The sequence below is a fragment of the Pelobates fuscus genome, chromosome 7 (genome assembly GCF_036172605.1).
Source record: "Pelobates fuscus isolate aPelFus1 chromosome 7, aPelFus1.pri, whole genome shotgun sequence".
NCBI classification, from domain to species: Eukaryota; Metazoa; Chordata; class Amphibia; order Anura; family Pelobatidae; genus Pelobates; species Pelobates fuscus.
This window is the reverse complement of record NC_086323.1, coordinates 173428628-173452122: the sequence shown is the minus strand read 5'-3', so window position 1 is coordinate 173452122 and position 23495 is coordinate 173428628. Positions and strand designations below refer to the sequence as shown.

Below are 23495 nucleotides of genomic sequence, written 5' to 3'. Positions count from 1 at the left end.
ATGTATGGGTTAGCACTTTGAATTGACTCCTATAGGATACAGGGAGCCAATGTAAGGACTGGCAGAGGGGCGAGGTGTGAGAGGACCGACTGGATAGGAAAATCAGTCTAGCTGCAGCATTCATTACAGACTGTAGCGGGGCAGTACGGCTTTTGGGGAGACCAATCAGGAGAGGGTTACGGTAATCCATGCGGGAAATTACTAGAGCATGGACAAGCTCCTTGGTAGCATCTTGCGTAAGAAAGGGGCGGATGCGGGCTATGTTTTTGAGTTGGAACCTACAGGACTTGGCAACAAACTGGATGTGAGACTCAAAGGTGAGACCAGAGTCAAGTATGACGCCAAGACAGCGCGCTTGTAGGGATGGACTTATGTGGATATCACTGACTTGAAGGGAGAGTGAGAGAGGAGGATCAGTATTAGGAGGAGGAAAGACAAGGAGTTCAGTTTTAGAGAGGTTAAGTTTGAGAAAGCGTGACGACATCCAGTCAGAGATGGAAGAGAGGCAAGCAGTGACACGTTGCAGGACGGCCGGGGAGAGGTCCGGTGAGGAGAGGTATATCTGAGTGTCATCAGCGTACAGGTGGTAGTTGAATCCAAAAGAGGCAATAAGTTTTCCAAGAGAGGCAGTATAAAGAGAAAATAGAAGGGGACCAAGGACAGAGCCTTGGGGAACTCCAACCGAGACAGGGCGAGGGGAGGAGGTATCCTTGGAAAAGGAGACACTAAATGAGCGTTGGGAGAGATAGGAGGAAAACCAAGAGAGGACAGAGTCACAGAGACCGAGTGATTGAAGAGTTTGAAGGAGGAGAGCATGATCAACTGTGTCAAAGGCAGCAGAGAGGTCAAGGAGACTATGACCCCAGTCCTGAAAAAACTGTACATCTCTGCAAAAATAATGACGTACTCTGCTCTTGGTCTCTTTGTCTTTCTCTACTGACTGGTTTATGACTGCATGGACCTGTCCTAAGATTAAAGAAGCCTTATTCAGAACTCTAATCCAAATATAAAAGATTCGTAGCACTAAAGAATGTATTAGGAGAAAATAATAATTATGCTTAAATCCTATAGTTTAGCGGAATGTCTACAGAATCACTCAATGGCTTTGTTTACCCATAATGCACCCTTCACTGCTGTGCACTATTACGAAGGCTTAGAAGTTGCTTGCCACGCCTAGCTTAGCGGGTCAGTGACATACTCACCAGGTGTGGATTTCTGCTTTCTATGGCTGAATTTGTACTCCACAACGACTAGTGCTAAGGTGAACATTTTTTTTTTTTCTGTATAATGTACTTTTAATATTAAATGTATCTATACACCAGTAAAACTAAAGATTCAAACAGAGTTAAACATATACACAGATACATTGTATGTGGATTATCCTTTAGAAGATTATTTGGAAATCTGTTTCTTGTCCACTCATCATCAAAAATGTGCCCTAGATACGTGGCAAGGCACAGATCTCATGCGCAGATGGGCTTAAAGTGATGCCGAATACAGGGGTGAGATCGATCTCTACACCAGATGGAGGCCGGAATGTAAATGCTTGCATAAGTCTTGTAAAGAACAGGAACAATTCCATTTTAGCTAAGTTTTCCCCAGCACAGCTTCTTCGACCTATCAGTGGTCTGTCGGTGTGGTATCCGTGTGGGAAGAGTCAATCTCCATGGAACTTGGTAGGCCGGTTAGGAGGCCTGTGTCCGAGTGTGTGAGCCTTGGGTGTCACTGCAGGCCTAGTGTATCGGGTGTTGTAGCCAAGCAGCTGCGTTACTATGTGTTGGCCAGCTAAAAGGTAATATGTAATGTGTGGGATCTTGTGGGATCATGGCTTAATGCCTAGATTCATGCTCCTAACGCTAGGATTATTTAATCATGGACCTGATAAGGTCTTGGGATCTCCTAGTTGCGTCAGTCACTATAGCATGTAGGCTGGCTGGATATTGGACTGTGTTCAACTGTGATGAAGTGTAGAGGAATACGTTGTCTTGTAGCCATTGAGCCAGTAATAACTAATAAGAACAAAACCAATATATGCATAAAAAGGAAAAAATAAAAGTGATTGTCATAGTCCGTGGCCACCCTGTTGTTCGAGGGTACATGTTACAAGGCTGTGAGTCAGGTATCTAAAGGGTGCCGTCGTGGAAGATGTGGGCCTCCTGATCGTTGCGAGGTTCGGTGTACATGAAATGTTTGTTCATATGAGGTCGGCCGTTGGTTCCCTAACTGAAGAGTGTCCCAGCCATCGCAAGGATGAATCCGAAGACATCGAGTCTGCCTGTTAAGTGGTATGTGTCACGTAGGGGTCGGGTGTTCGGCCCGTCGGTACAAATGGTATAGATCTCGCTGGGTCCCACGAGTGTTGGGGTGACTTTGGGCCCTGCCGGGCTGTCTGTGTGAGGGAGTCCGGCGGTAAGCCCAGTGCTTGCAGTAGCGGTGTCGCTTCGTTCAGCTCCCTGATCTGATGGGAGTATGTTCCCTGTTGCACGGTGAGCACGTGTGTAGTTTGCCACCGATATTTGAGGCCTCGTTGGCGTAGGAGCGTGGTAAGCGGTTGGAGGGATCGCCGCCATGCCAGGATACCTCTCGATAAGTCTGCGAGGAAATGCAACGTCATCCCTTCGAATTGGAAGGGCGTCTTCTCCCTCAAGGCGTTTTGAAGTGTTGTCTTGTCAGCTCTGGATTGTAAGGTGAGTATAATATCTTGTGTGGCCTCTGAGGGTGCCCTGGGAGATGTGGGAATTCGGAATATGTTTGCGGGGGTGACCTTGTTGGCCTGCATGGGTGGCAGTATGCTGTTAATGAGGCGAGCCACAGCCCGAGCCAGGTCTGCGTCAGAGATATTTTCAGTGAACCCTCTTATTTTCAAGTTGTCCCTCCGACCTGCATCCTCTTGTTCCGCCATGCGGTGTTCAAGGAGCACTTGATGGTGTTGGATGTCGAGTATGTTTTGCCTGATTTCTCCGATATCTCGGGTGGTGTCCGAGGCTGTGTGTTCCAATGTGTTTAATCGGGATGTCATCCCTTGTATGTCCCCCCTGAGTGCCTCGATGTCGTTGTGCAGATTTTTGTGGTGGTCCGCAAGCAGCCGTGTAAGGGCCGCAATTGTTACCGGAGCTGTCTCTGGGTTGGGACTGGTTAGTTGTGGAGGTCTCACCGCCTTGGTTGCCGGCAGGTAGTCGTCCTCGGATGGGTCGTCCGAAAAATCGGAGCAACCGCCGTGTATTGCCGCCATGTCTGGTCCACATGCTCCGCGGGCCTGCTTCCACATGTCGCCTATCGTAAGGCCGGGAGGGTGTTTTTCGGCCGGCGGTTTCTTGGTTTTCCGTCCCATGTTGCTCTGGGGACCGCTGTACACCTTCTTGGGTAGTTTTAGGGATTTTCCCCCCGGATTTCTGGGGTTATTTTACTCGTTTTCTTCGAGTTTCTGCCGGAGCTCTTAGCCTGTGCGTCCGCTTGTCTCGGCTGTCAGGCTCCGCCCCCTAAGGTGAACATTTTAACCCCACTGTTAAGGTCATTTTTTTTTATTCTTTCAAGATCAATGGATTATATATTATGTAATATAACCAGATATTAAAGTTATGTCTGTGCCTACAAATTTGTATGCATAATTTCTAAATAATAATATGGTGTTTGTGGACGTTCCACACAAAAGCGCTTAATGACAGATGGATTGAAATGTACAGAAACAAAAACCTGAAAATATGAAACTGCTAAACAATTTAAGATGCATATGGATTTGTTTATGCAATATCAACTTCCTCAGATTCTCCCAGCATGTATTGCTACTCATGCCAGCCTAATTAGCCAATTTTACCTCTTACGCTTACTTATTTTTTCCTCTCACAGCAGATTTAAAATGTATCCTTTTCCTATGGGATGATACATTCCCCGGACTTAATACTGTCAGATGAAAATGGAATTCTCCAGGGATAGTTTAATAATACACAGGAAAAGAGCAAAATAAAACAATTTGGTTTCCAGTTTCTGAAATCAAAACCTAAATGATATGCTTCATCTCTCGGTTTCCAGATAATAATTCCTCTGGGCAGCAATGGTAATGACATGGTCTGATAAAATCCTCCTGTATAACTGATCCCGTCACGCACCTCTTGTATTGTATTTTACTGAATCATAGTTTTCCTGCAGATTTTCACAGCGTATTTGTTACGATCACTGTTATAACCAAGCTTTACTTGCATGACTAACCGCACAATGAAATAATGAAAAACATGTATTTCATCTCACCCTTATTACAGGTCCATTATCGCAGAGGTATATCTGCGTAATTATAGTAGGCAAGTGTGATTAATTTAATGTGCTGTGTTGTTGAGGTACTGTAATAGTGTGTCATTTAGTGAAAATAATTGATAAGGAAATGCGGTAACACTATGATTTAAAGGGATGCTTTAGACTCTGAAATCACATCAGTTTAATAAAGTGATTTTGGGCATAAATGCGGCCTCTGGAGTATTGTAAATAAACATAGAAGTATATCATTGAAGAAATATATATTTGCTATTTCCACGCCTAATTGTGGCCTAATATCAGCCAGCCACTAAAGGCTTCCAACGCAAATAGATTTGGTCAATGTGGCATATTTACAAAGTTTCCTGAAAAGTGACGATTAAATGGCGTCATTATTTTATTTTATTATATTTATTAGAATTAACCCCTGCAGTGCACAATGTGCTTCTGCTACAATGATCAAATAAAACTCAGTCATGTGACCTTGTAGCTCATTAGATTCAATGCTTTACTATGAGAAATATTGGATGAATTCGTACTTGAATGCACTTGAATATCAGGCTTCCAATGCTCTAGGATTGGACCAGCAACAAGGAAGTGATGCTCCAAAGGAGTCTCAGCGCTGGAAAAAGGTGAGTAAAATAATTGTTTTAATATATTTTTAGTGCAAATTGGGGCAGGAGGGTGAGGGCCAGGGCACTAATTGTTTTTTCTAACGCTATAGTGTTCCTCTAGAGTGTTCTAAAAGTGATCTAAAAAGTTAAGTTCTTTTTCTGCGGTAAATAATGCCAGTTTGCACAGAAATATCCATTTTAGAAGACTGCTAAAGCAAAAGTGATCTGAAAAAGTGTTTAATTTGTTGCATCGTCAAACAAATTATGTATATAAGGTGCAAGGTGCAAAGAAGCAACAGACTAAATAAACTGACAGATTTAATAAATTATTCCTCCAAAATTAGGGGGGCGGGACACGTATGCTGTGTAATTTGACTCATAACACTGTTATGAAACACTGTTTATTTTCTGAAAACAACCTTTTAGAGGGTTATGAGTCAAATAAGACAGCATGGGAAAATTCCAAAGAAAATTCCAAGAACAAAATTACACAAAACACTCTGGTTGGTTGGATATCAAGCTAACCAATCAGAGTGGTGTGACAGGTAAATTTAGAGAATTATCTGTCAGTCTCTTCGTTTACCTGTCAGAAGCAACAAGTGCCAAAATACACACAACACTCCCTGTGTATAAAGATATAAAATAATACTTATACATGTACAGATATATGTGGGGGATGTCCCATATAGTCAGTACCTACAATAATAAAACAGGTACATAGTATAGACTGTACATACAAAGAGGGAAATATGGAGGTAATTGGATACACTCACGGATTTCAGAGCCGTGCCAGGCTCTGTATTTAGTGCCCAAGGGTGCCTCAAAAAGGCTTTGCTGGAGAATCCTGGATGATATCCCCCAGAGGTAGAAGGAACAGCAGCAGAGTGATGATAAAAAAGTATAGATTTATTGTAAATATAAATTAAAATAGTAACTGTGCAGGTCCCATATGGTGACTCATGAAATCACAGACATGAAGACGCGTTTCTACTCAGTCCGAGTTTTCATCAGTGCATAAAATCATCCAGTTGCTGTTCCGTTTTAAATTCTCCGCTATTCTGATTGCCGGTCACATGGGCGGAAGTTCGGGTGGCCGGCGTCTGACATCACTTCCGGTATTTCGGCGCTCATTTTCCAGCTTGATTGTGTTTAGTGCATTTGCCCATTCGAGGCTGGAAGCTCCATCTTGTAAATGGGCATCTGGTATAGTTCTTAGCATGCTTGCATAGAAAGGAACTTGCAGTATTGGAAGTGACATAATTGTATATACGAAATAGCGGTAATAATGCAATGCTATGCATAAAAGAAAGGACATTATAAATACCTAGTGTACAATATCAGTATGGGATTAATTAGTACATTTGTCCAACTAGGGCAGAAGGGTTTCATATTGAGGATGGACATCTGTCATATCTTAAAGAATGTATACATATAAACAGTAATTACTAAAATACAATGAAATAAAAAGTATAATATAAAATAAAATAGGATAAAAGTAAACAATGTTAAAGCAGCAGCAGCAATATAGTAATATATACAAAAAAAGAGAGAATGTGTGTATATATTAAACAGCATGTGGGTATATAATACAAAATGATCCCATCTAGGTGGTATAAATATAGCCCATATAGAATAAGATTGGTGGGTGAAAAAAGAGCTAAAAAAAAAGTCTCTATAAGAAACTATAAAAAAATTAGAAAAATTATAAAGTTATAAAAAATGAGCCAACTCGAAATCTAAATTTAGACCGTAGGGGGATAGGGTATTCAATTAAAAAATCCACCTACTTTCAATTTTACAAAGTTCTTTAAAATTATCTTCACCCCTCCAATCTTTTTTCTTTTGGGCAATGGCAGTGAAATTGACATATGAAGGGTCACTGTTGTGGCATTGTAAAATATGTGCAGAGACACTGTGTTTGGCATACCCCCTCTGTATGTTGCCCAAGTGTTCCAGTATGCGGGTTTTTAAAGTCCTCGTAGTCATTCCCACATACTGGAGTCCACAAGGGCACCAGAGGAGGTATATCACATTACTAGAATGGCAAGTAAGAATATAATTAATCTTATACTCCTTTTTAGATATATTGGAGATAAATTTAGTTTGTGTATCTTTCTTAAATTTTGTTCTTTTACAGGCTGTGCACATTTTGCATGGATAGAAACCATGTTTTTGGTTAAAAACGTTGGTATTAGCGGTATGTGTTTTTATGTGGTTTTTGACCAGTAGCGTTTGTAAATTTTTAGTACCCCTATATATAATTTTTGGTTTTTCACCAATGATGTTATTAAGACCCTCATCGGTTCTCAGAATGTGCCAGTACTTCTGAACAATAGATTTTATATGTTCAGCGTCACCACTATAATCTAAAATTAAAAGAGGTTCCTCTGTTTGTTTGGTTACTTGTTTATCCTTATATTCTAATAGGGACTCTCTATTTAGTTGTCTGGTTTCCTGAATTTGATGATCCAAAATACTTGGATCATATTTCTTTTCAATGAAGAAATTTTTCAAACGTCCCGCCTGTTCCTCATATTCTTTAATGTCACTGCAATTTTTAAAAATCCGGTTGAATTGGCTCTTGGGCACATTGCGCAACCACAGATCGTGATGACAACTCGTGGTGTCAATGTACCCATTGACATCCACTGGTTTGAAATAAGTTCTGGTGGAAATATGATTGTGTGAGACATAAATATCCAAATCTAAGAACTGGACCGATGTTTGGCTAATTTGACTAGTCAGAACAATGTTATTATGATTGTCATTAAGGCCCTCCAGGAAGAGATCCAAGGACATTCTGGACCCCTTCCATATAAAGAAGATGTCGTCGATATATCTGCGATAGAGGACCAGACCCGCTCCCATGATGTCCCGAGCTGGGAGGAAGGTACCCTCCCAGTGAGACATAAAAAGATTAGCATAACTGGGAGCGAATCTGGTCCCCATCGCAGTACCGACTAGCTGTAAAAAAAAGGAACCATCGAACCAAAAAAAGTTGTTGGTAAGAATTAAATAGATACTGTCTATGATGAAATCAATCTGGCTCTCAGCAAACTTATTACTATGCATCAAAAAATGCTTGACAGCCGTACAACCCAACTCATGAGAAATAATAGTATATAAACTGGTCACATCATATGTGACCAGATAGTAATCCTCTTCCCATTGGATATTCTGTAAGGTCTTTATTAACTGTGTGGAGTCCCTGAGATAGGATGGTTGTGATATCACCAAAGGTTGAAGTTGTTTATCTACATATTCAGATAACCTACTTAGTAGGGAGCCTATCCCGGATACTATAGGCCTTCCAGGGGGTTTCTTTGTATCCTTATGGATTTTTGGGAGGATGTAGAGGACTGGTATATGGCATACCGAGACATTTAGATATTTATATTCCTGCTTGTTGAGAATTCCATCTTCCATACCCTTACTCAATAATGATGTATATTTCTTTCTTATTTCTGGAGTAGGATCCACTTTAAGTTTGGTGTAGGTGGAGGCATCGTTGAGCTGTCTGTATACCTCCTCCATGTAATCCGCAACATTCAGCACAACGATGCCCCCACCCTTGTCTGCTGGCTTAATAACAATATTATGATCTTGTTGAAGATCTCTCAAAGCTTTAGTTTGGGAATAATTTAAGTTATTTCTTTTCTTTTTGGATATCTGTCTCACATCATTAGTGACCAATTTCTCAAAAACCTTCATTTCACCGCTAATGTGGTTTTTGGGAAAAAACTGGGATTTGTCTTTCAAATTTGTGTGTATAAAATTGTCACTGTTAGTATCTCTTAATTCATTAGTAGGGAATTTTTAAAAATGTTTCTTTAAGCAAAGTTTCCGAATGAATTTATGGATGTCTATGAAAGTATTAAAAGGTTTGTTGGAACTAGTTGGTGCGAATTTTAGGCCCTTATCGAGGACTTCTAATTCTTTATTCGTTAATACTTTATTTGAGAGGTTAAAGATACCTAATGGTGGTTTTTCCCTCTTTTTTTCAATGTCCAAAGGTCTTCCTGCTCGGCATCCCCTTCTCCCTGATCCCACGGTCTTTTGGACCTTTGTGGGCGGGGGGGTTGATCCTGTACTAAAAAAGAGTGGGATGAATGGTAGGCATGGGGTTTACTTTTAGTAGTATGATCATTTGTTGTCTCGTCTGTTAAGGATCTATATCTACTTCCATAATTAGGGGTATATTGCTGGTTTCGCTTAGAAAGCTGTATCCTATTTGCACCACTAGTTTTAGGAGAATCTCTAAAGGTTGGTTTATTAACCTCCTTATAATAGGGTTTTTTTGTATGTGTTTGCATTTGTTTTTTGGTTATCTACGTTGTAATTCCTGTTGTACCCACTAGATTTAAATCCAGGGTTGGAGTGGTTTCTTTTATGCCTAGCAAATGAGCGAACTCTATTGTAAGCATAATCATGCTTATCCCTAATGTATTTGCTTTTCTTGATGGAAACAACCTCTTCTTCTTGTTTATCTATATTTTCTTGGACTTTTTTAAGGGAGGCATTAACCTCTTCGGTGCCTAGTATTGGTTGGAGTTTTTCTTTAATCTCATTAATTTCCCTATCTAATTTGACAAGATTACGTTTCCTTTGTTGGACGATGATGGACATCATACGAGCAGAGAATGATTCCAATGCTGAATTCCAAATCTCCATGAATTCATCATCGTCCTGGTCAAAGGTAGGTTTCTTAAAAAACCTTAAGCCCCTTGGGGTAATGTTCTCTGTTAGGTATTTTTCCATGGTGAAAATTTCCCATTTGATTTTTGTTTCCTTAATTAATAATTTTTGTAATGAATCACAAGTATAATCAAAATCATATTCACGAAACTTAATAGGTTCTGATTCACAGTGAAATTTTCTGGCCAATTTATCCTGCCAATTGTTTCTTTTTTCAAATAATTCCATCTTTTAATGGACTGGAGCAGCCTACACTTTGTGGAGAATAGTAAATAGACACAATAAAAAAAGGGAAGTGAATGGCGCTTACACAGTAAAAACCAAAACACAGTACTGGAGTGAGAAAGGTGTTCCCCAACACCCTAAAGTCAAAATGTACGAAGGGTATTAGAAGCAACAAGTGCCAAAATACACACAACACTCCCTGTGTATAAAGATATAAAATAATACTTATACATGTACAGATATATGTGGGGGATGTCCCATATAGTCAGTACCTACAATAATAAAAAAGGTACATAGTATAGACTGTACATACAAAGAGAGAAATATGGAGGTAATTGGATACACTCACTGATTTTTTTTGTATATATTACTATATTGCTGCTGCTGCTTTAACATTGTTTACTTTTATCCTATTTTATTTTATATTATACTTTTTATTTCATTGTATTTTAGTAATTACTGTTTATATGTATACATTCTTTAAGATATGACAGATGTCCATCCTCAATATGAAACCCTTCTGCTCTAGTTGGACAAATGTACTAATTAATCCCATACTGATATTGTACACTAGGTATTTATAATGTCCTTTCTTTTATGCATAGCATTGCATTATTACCGCTATTTCGTATATACAATTATGTCACTTCCAATACTGCAAGTTCCTTTCTATGCAAGCATGCTAAGAACTATACCAGATGCCCATTTACAAGATGGAGCTTCCAGCCTCGAATGGGCAAATGCACTAAACACAATCAAGCTGGAAAATGAGTGCCGAAATACCGGAAGTGATGTCAGACGCCGGCCACCCGAACTTCCGCCTATGTGACCGGCAATCAGAATAGCGGAGAATTTAAAACGGAACAGCAACTGGGTGATTTTATGCACTGATGAAAACTCGGACTGAGTTGAAACGCGTCTGCATGACTGTGATTTCGTGAGTCACCATATGGGACCTGCACAGTTACTATTTTAATTTATATTTACAATAAATCTATACTTTTTTATCATCACTCTGCTGCTGTTCCTTCTACCTCTGGGGGATATCATCCAGGATTCTCCAGCAAAGCCTTTTTGAGGCACCCTTGGGCACTAAATACAGAGCCTGGCACGGCTCTGAAATCCGTGAGTGTATCCAATTACCTCCATATTTCTCTCTTTGTATGTACAGTCTATACTATGTACCTTTTTTATTATTGTAGGTACTGACTATATGGGACATCCCCCACATATATCTGTACATGTATAAGTATTATTTGATATCTTTATACACAGGGAGTGTTGTGTGTATTTTGGCACTTGTTGCTTCTAATACCTTTCGTACATTCAGAATTTATATGTGTATGAGTACATAATTTATAGAATTTGGTAATACACCACATTTTGACAACCACTAAATAGGAGAATTATACAACAAATATTTGTGAGGGGGGCGTGCCTAGCTGCCGAAGAAGATGGCTGCCTAATCCTGTAGCTCCTCGTGGTCCCAGCAAAACGCAGCAACACTAGACTCACCACTCGCATCCACCACTGAAAATGGGGCGCAATAAGAAGCAGGCAGATCCCTCCGGTACCCCCAGACCATCGGGGTCCGGAACGGAACTCTCCTCTGCACCTACCTCACCACGCCATGGGATCTCGGGTCCCAGTCAGATACGGAGGTCCCAGACCCGACCGCGGACTTGCCCGCGGCAACTCCCACGCAATTCTCCATGGCGCTCACTATCGGACCCACCCAAAACCCAGGGGACACGAGAGAGACCTCAGGGCCATACTGCCTACCCTTCTGATGAAGGGCGCTCTCAGACCACCTCAGCAAGGTGATCCACGACGAACTGACCCAAGTGAAGGCGGATCTAACCAGGCTGACGGCTACAGAAGCAGAAACAAGGGCCCTCCGCGCGGAAACTGATGCTGCGGCCTCCACGATCACGGGCTGTGAAACGAGCCTGGCACATATCACCACATGGATTGATGATCTCGACAACAGGAGCCACAGAATGAACCTCAGTGTAAGAGGGGTGAGGGAGATGGGCCCCAATGAAAACATACCTGAGATCCTCCGCACAGTTTTCAGCCTCGCCCTGGGGGGACAACAACCCAGACTAGGCCTCGTACGAGCCCACCGTGCACTCCGAGCAACACCAGCACCAGGGGATCAGCCACGTGACATCATCTGCTGCTTGGATAACTTTAACCTCAAAGAAGACATCCTGCGCAATGCCCACCGTATGGGCACCATCAGACTGGACAACCAAGTAGTGTCGGTCTTCCAAGACCTCTCCCTCTACACACTGCAAGCCAAGAAGGCCCTTCGACCGGTAACAGCGTCACTTCAAGCGGCGGGTATCCCGTATCGCTGGGGATACCCCTTCTCCCTCTCTGCATGTAGGGGACAAGAGCTACACACCATCAAGACCCCGGCGGATGTCCAGGGATTACAACAGTCCTTGGGGCTCCCTCCTGCCAGAGTACAGAATTGGCTGACTCACCAATTTATACAGCAAGCAGCAGGCCCTCCGCCTCCACCGCCAGACAGATTCACAAGCCGAGATCACACTCAGCGCAGATACCCAGGGCGACCAGGCCCGACCAGGCCTGAAGAATAATGGCCGCACTAAAAGCTCAGCCAGAATGGAGGAACGGTGCAGGAGCACGCCAAACCACACACCACACAGCAGTGAGTACTTTTATAATATTTGATAAGGGGACTTTGGCTACATGCCCACGAGATTGCGAGGGGGGGGGGGGAACTGCCTACACTGAGGGTGGGGGACGGGCACACTAACTGCCATCAAAAGCCTGGGCACCAATCCTCCCTGCCCATACCCAGGAACAGGTCTTTCCACCAGGGGGACAACGGCACTTGCCAGCACTAATGGGGGGGGGGTATTCAGCACCGTTGGGGCGGGGGACAGGGGACCTGGGCTACACCTTGGCACTCCCTGGGACCCGCAAGCAACACAACATCATTGGAACTGGGCTATTTAATGACAGAGACATGGGACACGGGATATACTCCCACACGGGAGCACCAAACTCCGCAGAAGTCCCCCGGCCCTGCCGTACACACATAGTAGGTACACACACAACATCGGCTGACTCCCGGCACGCTAGGAAACCACGCAAATACGCAGAACCAACATAATACCGTAACACAACACTACATGCATAGGACAAGGGAGGGAGGGGGGAGGAGAGGGGGACCAGGAAGGACAGGAGGGGGATGCTAACAACCTGCAGAATAGGAGGGGGGGGTGGGGGGAAGAGGATTCGGGGCAGAAACGCTACTGAGTACTGAGACGAGAAGGGGGGGAAGGGGAACGAGACTCCACGAGACGGGGGGAAGGGAGTGGGAACTAAACGAACATACGCGGGGGAGGGGGGAATAAATAAGTAAATAACCACGAAAAAAAAGAGACAATAATTAGAAGGGCCCCGGGGAACCTACATCCCCATGCCAAATGAAAACGACAGTAAAGAGGAAACAGGGAGGTGGAGAGGCCACCACCCACACCGCCAACCCAGACCCAGCACACATAACCCCAACCAACCCGGACCCCATGGTACACATACCCTCTACACATTGGAGTAACACCCCAACAAGTGGATGAGACACTGGGCAGCCCACGCAACGCTAGACCATCAGCCATCAGAAACCACACGTAGCCAACCCCCTCACAGACCACTTAATGCTCACGCACCGTTCCTACCAAACCTGGAACATACACCTAGACCGGGAACCAGACGCCTAACCTAACCCATACCCCAGATGGGAGCTCACTGACAATGCCAACCCACTGCGAAATTGATAAACCACTAAACGGTGCAGCCACAAACCACACCTAGATACCACTACGAGCCACTACCAAGGCCACTGACTAGCCAACTACCCACGGTCAGACCTGACTTACGGACCCAAAACCGAGCCAGGCGTGCACGGGTGATAGATCTGAACGCCGGGAGCGGAGGCCGAGCGGCCACCGACGCCCCCAAGGGAATAGGACAAATGGCGCCCTTACACTAGAAGGGCACCACACTCCGGAAGTAACCCCGGGCACCCAGACTACAAGGACCCGAGGACCCACCGCCCGGATACCTGTCCACAACCCCAACCTAAACGGAGAACATACCGAGCTAGACACAAAACAGACTCGCAGACAACCTCACCATACACCCTCCATCCCCTACCCATACCTCTCCACCACCTCCTCTCCCCCTGCTAAATGGCAGCCGCCCCGGGCTTGCAGGCCCCAAGAAATGTCCACTATGCCAAAGAGGACCTAAACATTCTCACATATAACGTCCATGGACTCAACGTCCGCGAAAAACGCACCAGGCTCCTCAGAGACCTGAAACGGTACAGAGCTTCGGTTGCATACATTCAGGAAACACACTTCCAAGACCTCCGGGCACCATCGCTCCGGACCCGCAACTTCCCACTCGGATACTTCAGCAATAATCCACAGCGACGCACACTGGGAGTGGGCATTCTATTCTCCAGATGGATCCCATACATCGAACAAGACACGCTCCGTTGCACATCGGGGAGATACATCTTCACAAAGGGCACCATCCATGACCAGACATACACTTTTGAAAACATATATGCTCCGAACACAAAACAATACCACTTCCTCCGCAGGACAATGACAGGCCTGATGAGGTTCACAGAGGGCACCCTGATAGTAGGGGGGGACCTCAACCTCCCCCTGCATGACCGGGACACCTCAGCGACACACACCCAGACACCCCCGGCAGGCACGCAAGAACGCTCCAACTACTCCACCACCATCAGCTCACAGACTGCTGGAGGGCGATGAATCCTGAGTTACGAGACTACACGTTCTACTCCACGACACATGCCACTTACACAAGGCTGGACTACCTCCTACTGCCATACCACAGCCTATTCTACCGATGACTTGGTCGGACCACAACCCAGTTCGCATACGACTGAAATCCGTTATACAGACCCTGCCACATTTCCTGGAGACTTAACGAATCCGTCTTAACAGATCCCGCGCTGGTGTCGAAGACCGTGCAGATCATACAGGACTATTTCACCACCAACAAAACCGAGGACACGACACCCCTGACGTGCTGGGAGGTGCACAAGGTGGTCATACGGGGTCACTTTATCGCGCACTGCACGGCACTGAAGAAGACGCACACGAAAGCAATAACGGATCTCAGCACGTATATATATACCTGGAGAACCAACACAAACGGACACTAGATGCCTCAACTTACAGAGATCTCCTCCACAAACGCTCCCAACTTGCTGAGCACATGAACCGCTCCATCCAACGATCCAAGGCTGCCCCTGTCGCCCATACTGTTTGCACTCACCCTAGAGCCCTTCCTCAACAAAATCCGAAGCAACGAGGCGATCCGAGGGCTAACCGTAGGCCAAACACACCACAAAGTTTTGGCCTATGTGGACGACCTTCTGTTCCTAGTGCAGGAACCCACCAGATCGCTCCGGGCAATCAGAACCAAATTCGAGACCTATGGCCAGATATGCAATCTACGCATCAACGACACCAAATCGGAAATCCTAGGCCTAACAATCCGACACTCACAACAACTCGAACTTAGGCAAAACTTTCCATTCCGCTGGTGCACGAACAAGATGAAATACCTGGGGGTGTGGCTCACGCAAGACACGGCGGACCTCTACACCCACAATTACCTACCACTCCTGCGGACGGCGCAGACCGAACTCCAAACATGGAGCACAACTTACATCTCTTGGCTGGGACGCATGAACGCAGTGAAAATGACCCTGCTTCCCAAGTTCCTCTTCATCTTCCAAACAGTACCAATTGAGGCACCGAAGTCATTCTTTACCACCATCCAAACCATGATCCGTAATTTCATCTGGAAAGGGAAATCTCCCCGAATTGCTCACACCCAACTGACTCTCCCCAAGCTCAAAGGGGGCTTGACACTCCCAGACTTTCGGAAATATCACCTAGCGACACACCTCACCCGAATAATCAACTGGTCGGTAAAGACCAGGGACAAGCCCTGGGTGCAACTCGAGGCAGACAGCACCAAATGCGACCTCACGACCCTCCCCTGGATCACGAAAGAAGCCAGCAAACTACTACAATACGCCAACCCATTCGTGAAGGCCACCCTACGTATCTGGCACTAAAATGGGCCCAAACACTACCTTACGACCAACCCCAGCCCACTACTCCCCTTAAGAGGCAACCCGGACTTCCCGGCGGGAGACATGGGCCCAATCCCACACCCAGCAAACGGCAACACAACGCTCAGAATGATGGATATCATCTCACCCCCATTCATACTCAGACACACTTTCGCACACACGCTGGCGAGGGAACAAATGTCCCACTATGCACACTACAAAACCCAACGCCCCTACCTGACAAGAGACTGCACAGAGTTCGAAACCCTGTGCAGGCAGAATGAAACCCCACGAGAACAATATCCCTGATTTACAATTCCCTAGCGACGAACCGATACCTTTTAGCCCCCCATGCATCAGACGATGGGAAGAAGACCTTGAAGAAGAACTTACAGACGCGGACTGTGACAAAATCATCCTGCACGTTCAAAAGACCCTGGGCTCAGCCAGACTCCAGGAAAACTCATACAAAATCCTCACTAGATGGTATATCACCCCTGCCACCCTCCACGATGGCAACGATTCAGTGCCGGCCATGTGCTGGCGATGCGGAGAGGAGGACGGGACTTTCCTCCACATCTGGTGGAACTGTACCCTCATCCGACCATTCTGGGAAATGATACGCCAAGTCATTCACGCAGTGACCAACGACACTCCACCTACGTCACCAGCCTTCTTCCTACTACACCACACACCCACCCCGACCTATAAGAAATCGGTGGTGCCACGATTACTCAATGCGGCGAAAGCAACGGTCCTATACCACACAACCACACCCACCCCGACCTATAAGAAATCGGTGGTGCCACGATTACTCAATGCGGCGAAAGCAACGGTCCCCATATTCTGGAAACAACCATGTGCCCCTCCACTCAGACGCTGGGTGGAGGAGGTAGAGGACACAAGAAAATTCGAGAACCTGAAAGTCACAACGGCAGCGGCAAAAGAAAAGCTCATGACCAGATGGTTCCACTGGATACGGCACATCGCTACAGATGAGTTCTTACAATGCCTGAACTCACCCTAAACCTAGGACACGCCACCACAAGACAAGCAGGCGCCTGCACCTGGGGGGCGGCCCCTAGGCGGGTCACCCTCACCCCCCCCGGTACATGCCAACCACATACACCCCAATCACGGACTGGAGGCAACATGAACCACACAACGTACTAACTGCTCTATAAGTCGACCGGTTCATCTATAATGCAACACAACATAAGAACCGCACATGAAAACCCAGGCCTCACATCCGGGGGCCCCCATTTAAGTTTTGACATTACGACCTCATCTTGGGCAGGAACACCCACGTAGGGAACCACATGCTCGCACTAGCTTTCACAAGAAGGTGATCCCCGTTTGCTTACTAGCTATACACAGGCTATAACTTAGCCCAGCTTACCTCAACAGACGGACTAACCCCCGCGCATACTTCACTAACCTATACCATTACCCTTCAATCTATACGTCAGCGCACACGCGCAAAATTAAACAGCTAAATGGACGTCATACACTAACGTACTAAGCTTATACATATGCTTATTTGCTTAACGACTGCCTCTAATAACACTGTAATAATTACAAATAGTATAGTTCTTAACTATAATAGACCAGCTACAATTACTACTTGAGCCTCGTGAAAGCAAAAGTGCACTGTTTACTGCCTGCATTGAAATAATTTGTATGACTTCTGATACGATTTTAGTGCAACGCACCATTTAAAGCCTCGCAAGCCGTGTAACTGCGCAGTACCACTATTTGTCATAAGCATTCTAACGTGTTAGACATGTATAATCCTGCAAAGTATGTACAAAATGATATTGTATTGTTAGGCATTCACTCGGATTCATATGCCTCTGTGTAGGCAACCACATGCTATAATTCCGCACTGTACTCATCTTCAAAGTAAAAATAAAACATATTTAAAACAAATATTTGTGAGGTGTAATAACTACCATATTGATACATAATCTAAGAGCTAGAGAGTTTATAGAATGAAACAAATATACACATGTGTTTTGTTGACTTTTGAATTTGTGCATTGTGACTGACAGAACATATTTTGTTGCAAATTTTAGCATTTATATGTTTAACTTTGTTTCTGCACAGTTTTAAAGTATTGGTGATAAAAGGGGAAGATTGAATAGTTGCACTGCATGGGTACTTTTGATGTTTCGGACATTTTTAATTGCCCATGTGCTGTATTGTCTCTCTCTTGTTGCAACTAACTATAATGAAACTGAATATATTTTAATCGTTTTTTGTTAAATTGTGTGGCTTCACTGCATTCTAAGTTTAACCCCTTAAGACCGCAGGACGTTCTATGCCGTCCTTATTTTGGTGGCTCTAAACGCCGCAGGACGGCATAGAACGTCCTGCGATCTTTTGTACTTACCCGGTCGCCGGCGATCCCACGCCGGCGATCGCGGTATGGGGGACTTACCTGGGAGCCCAGGGAGTCCCCCTCTGTCCTCTTCGGCCCCCCAGGGCCATGTGATCGCGTGGTCCTTGCGAGGACCCCGCGATCACATGGACGGCATAGCCGTCCATGTCAATGCCAGCAGGGGGAGTGCCTGTAAAGACAGGTACTCCCCCTGCTGCCTGGAAATAAAATAAAATAAGTTAAATCAGTGTTAAAAATAAATAATATATACTTAGATCACATATATATTTATTATATATATGATCTAAGTATATATACACATATACACATATACACATAAATATACATACACTGTCTACGTGTATTTTAATATTACTATATACATAATTATATATATATTAATATCAAAATACACGTATAATGATATTGATTAAATATATATATAATTTTCATTATATATATTTATATATAATAAAAAATAAATAAATATATAAATATGTTAAAAAATAAAATTAAAAAAATAATAAAAAATAAATAGATAAAAAATATATAAACATGCGTCATTTCGTTCTAACTGTATTTTAAAATTAATATATATATATTGATATCAAAATACATGTAGAACGAAATAATATATATATATCTATATACATAAGTATATACGTATATATCACTATATATATATACCTATATATAAATAAAAATAATAAAAAAATTATATACATATATATATATATATATATACACACATATATATATATATATATATATATATATAATAATTCTACGTATATATTTACGTAATAATTTTACATAATTAGGTCATTTTATTAATTACAATTTGCAGGACCTGCCTGACAACCCAGGCCGAAAGTTCAGGGAATTAAATTTTCTAGCACTATATTTAACCCTGTAACTTTCCAAGACACCATAAAACCTGTACATGGGGGGTACTGTTTTACTCGGAAGACTTCGCTGAACACAAATATTAGTGTTTCAAAACAATAAAATATATTACAACGATGATATCGTCAGTGACAGTGAAATTTTTTGCATTTTTCACACACAAATGGCACTTACACTGACGATATAATTGTTGTGGTACGTTTTACTGTTTTGAAACACTAATATTTGTGTTCAGCGAAGTCTCCTGAGTATAACAGTACCCCTCATGTACAGGTTTTATGGTGTTTTCAAAAGTTACAGAGTCAAATATAAGGTTTGCGTTTCAGTTTTTTCACATTAAAATTCGCCAGGTTGCCTTTGAGACCGTATGGTAGCCCAGGAATGAAAATTATCCCCATGATGGCATACCATTTGCAATAGTAGACAACCCAGGATATTGCAAATAGGGAATGTTCAGTTTTTTTTAGTAGCCACTTAGTCACAAACACTGGCCAAAATTTGCGTTCAAATTAGTTTTTTGCATTTTCAAATATTAACACTAACTTTGGCCAGTGTTTGTGACCAAGTGGCTACTAAAAAAGACTGGACATACTCCATTTGCAATAACTTGGGTTGTCTACTTTTGCAAATGGTATGCCATCATGGGGGTAATTCTTATTCCTGGGCTACCATATGGTCTCAAAGGCAACGTAACCAATCTGGCGAATTTCAATGTGAAAAAACTGAAATATGTAACATGCTATATTTGTCCCTGTAACTTCCCAAAACACCATAAAACCTGTACATAGGGGGTACTGTTTTACACGTGAGACATCACTGAATACAAATATGTGTATTGTATTGCAGTAAAAGCAAACAGTATTTTGACATTCACAGTTAAAATGTCACGTAGAACTAAAACAATTTAAAAAATTCTTATTTTCTCCCATTTTTTTTATATTTTTCTCATATTAATAGCAAATGAACAGTTTGTACTTGGGGTAAATATTATTATGAAGGTGCCTATGTTAGATGGTTATATGGTTGGGAATTATCATTGTGCTTAAGTTACAGTAAGGTATCTTCCAGTTTCTATGATCTTCCTTTGAATTATTCTGCTTATTTGTATAAAACCCCACTGCACTTAAAGGCAGAAGGGTGGTTTTGTGTTTTGCTATCTGTTGTTGTATTGTTGTATTGAGACTGTGAAGTCAATTTTTTTTAAAGACAAGAGTTTGTTTGAACAGGTTAATGTTATTCTGTTTCTCAAATGGTTCAATCTCTTAGGAGCCAGTTTCTGTTTATTTTTTATTTTATTTTTTTAATTAATCCCATTGTTAAAAGCTTTTTGTCTTTTTACTTAGTCTGCTGGTCTATTTTGGTTAAATACTCAGGGAGAGCTCTGTTTTAAAATGTAATTTCTAGGTACTAAGTATTTTTCTGCAGAAGTACAAGAGTACTTCAAGAAGGACATTGCCAAACATGATGGACCATATGAGCTTCCAGAACCTGCAGGACCCGATTGTGTAAAATATGAAGGTTTCATGGATGTTTTGACGCAGATTGTAAGTAACAAAAAGTGCCATATTAAGAAAAGGAAAAACTTGGTGGCACAAGCGGTTGTTGCTGCAATAGGGGGTTTGGCAAGCATGGTACTCAAATTGCAGCAAGGTAATTTGATAATCACTAATACAATGGAAGATGCTTTTGATGAAAACATTTTTTTAAATAGCTGCCCTAAGAACAAACACAATGATTGAGGGGTTGGAGAAGGAATTAAAGGAAATAGAACAACAGAGAGATGCATATAGTGCTAAGATCACTGAACTCCAAAACCTAGTCATGGAATATAAAATTAAAACTAAAGAAAAAACAAATAAATGGGATCAGGATATTCCTAAAGTATGCCCAGGCCAGTCTTATTATATATCTGAGAGCACAGAACCAGTGCTGGGAACAAAACACAAGGGGAATGTGCCAATTGTAAATGGTGTCCCACAAGCCCCTATAAAAATAACTGAAAACTTTAATGCAAGCAAAATGCCTACTAGCTTGTCTAGGCTGACAAGGACTATGTCATTGACAGACAAAGAACATTTTCAGAAATGGTGGGGAAGTATGCCAACTAACAACTTTACACATTGATTTATGAGGGGAGCAAATAGAGCTAAGAAAAAGGAGGTCTTAACTTAGAGGAATGGACAGAACTGTTAGAATATGCTATAGGTCCTTTGGCTAGTAGACTATTGGGATTTTATAACTGTGTGTCTGATCAGACAGGAAAAATTGCTGCAACTAATTTCTATCTATTCAGCATAGAGAAAGAAATAGTGAATATTACCATGAGGCCAACAGATGGTCCTAGAGATGCAGCACATAGGATATTTTTCTGGTATACACTACGCCAACCTCAACAGTTCCTGGTGTTGGGCTCACCATAACACATTGCTAAAGTAATGGAAGCCCTTCCCTGGGATGTCAAGAATGTGTCAGGCTTTTTGATCTAATACCAGCAGACTTAGAAATGGTACTAACTAGAACTGACAAGTGGTGGATCAAGTATCCTTTTACAGAACAGGCCTGCTCTGTTTCAGCCGTAAGAACATTCAAGGTCGACTCTGGTAGAGATATAGGTGGTAAATGGAGAAACCAGAGGTGGGATGTACCCCAGAACAAGAGGGATAATGAGAACTGGAGACAAAAACAGGACTTTGACAAAAGAGAGATCCGCAGAGGGACCATAGGAATAAGGAAAGTGCTAAAGGGAGCAATGTAATGGAAGATAATTGGAGAAATAAATGGGAGGAGCCTTGGGTAATCAATAATAATTGGAATAATAATAACTGGGAGAGGCTAAACAGGAGAGATAAGTGGGAAAATCAGAGTTGGCGAGAAAAACGGAGAAACAACAGGAACAGAAATAACTAGAAGAAAAGAAAGTAGTAGTTCTCAAGGAAGGAGAAGAAAGTATATCAACTTTAATGTTTCATTCTCAAATTCCTAATTGGAACTAGTACCGTATAGGCAACCCTTAAGGTGTACATATATAGTGAATATTAATGAATATTAAAATATACCTTTTAATAGAAAACATAAAAAAATGTGTCAAAAAATGTGTCAAAAAATGTATAAAAACGAAATTAGGCTGTGATTAGCAGACTGTTTGGTTTAATGGCAAGCAGGCTAAATAGCCTTTAACTTAATAGCAACATAAGTGGGTATAGTAGAGTGGTACAAACGGAAACATAAATAGAAAAAATTGCTACAGAATATGTTTAGTGCAATACTATACTAGGAATTCTCCACTCTAAATAGTGAAACTACCCAGGAGAAAATAAGATACAAAAAACTCCTCACTGTTACATAAATCACGTCCCAGCCGCTAAATGACCTCAAACAGCTGTCTGTTGGAGCTCGTTTTGAAATCTAGTCTAAGTAGTGAAAAAGGAGACAACGAGATCGGTATAGTCCCCTGTCTAAACTCCAAAATCCTAGGAGCAGAACACGAAAACTCCTAATCGTTGAGTGTCCCTGCGGCTAGACTCCCAAACGGCTGCAATCTCTGCCTCAAAGATTAAACTAAGCTAGAGCTTTGCTGGAGAGATAATATCGAAAATCATTCTATCTGTCCCTTATCTAAAACTCCATTGCTAGCTATATTTTGAGCGTCCCGTCCCGACGCGCGTTTCGCCGTAACTCGGCTCGTCCAGGGGACGACAGGAACAGTTATTGGGAGAATAATTGGAAAAGGAACTATAGATGGGATGAGCATCAGACCAATAGACGGAAATGGGATGATTGGAGGAATAAGGAAGGGAATAGAGAATATACTGGAATCTGAAGAGACAGACAGAGATTGGAGGCAGACATAAAAGCGCTTAGGGAACAAATGAGAGAGGAGGGAAAGACTGATCAATTGAGGGTCCCCAGTAATTAATAACTCCAAAAAAATTTTTGTTGTCCTCTACATCTGTATGTATGTATGCTTGTTTTTCTTTTGTTTCTATATTTGATCTGTCTCACCATTATTTCGTAACACTCTAGTTTAAAGAGGACCTTAGTATTGTTATATATTTTTTTTCATATTAAGGATAAGCCTCTAAATTCATTAATTACAGTCAGGTGGGCCAAATTCCAAATAAGTTTTGTTTTTATTAGTTTAGCATGCCTGCACTGCCAGCTATGTTTTATTTATTTTTGATGCTGGATTAAAAATGATAAATTCATAGATTAGGTGAATTGTTGCCAATGTGAGGTTTATATTTGATCACACTGGAGAGATGTGATAGTG

General features: G+C 42.5%; 1 protein-coding gene across 1 annotated transcript in view; it reads right to left on the bottom strand.

The window, feature by feature from the left end:
* The window catches only part of HRH1 (histamine receptor H1), a 139145-nt gene that overhangs the window by 18157 nt on the left and 97493 nt on the right, over positions 1-23495 (bottom strand). The gene's annotated exons all lie outside the window — the stretch shown is intronic.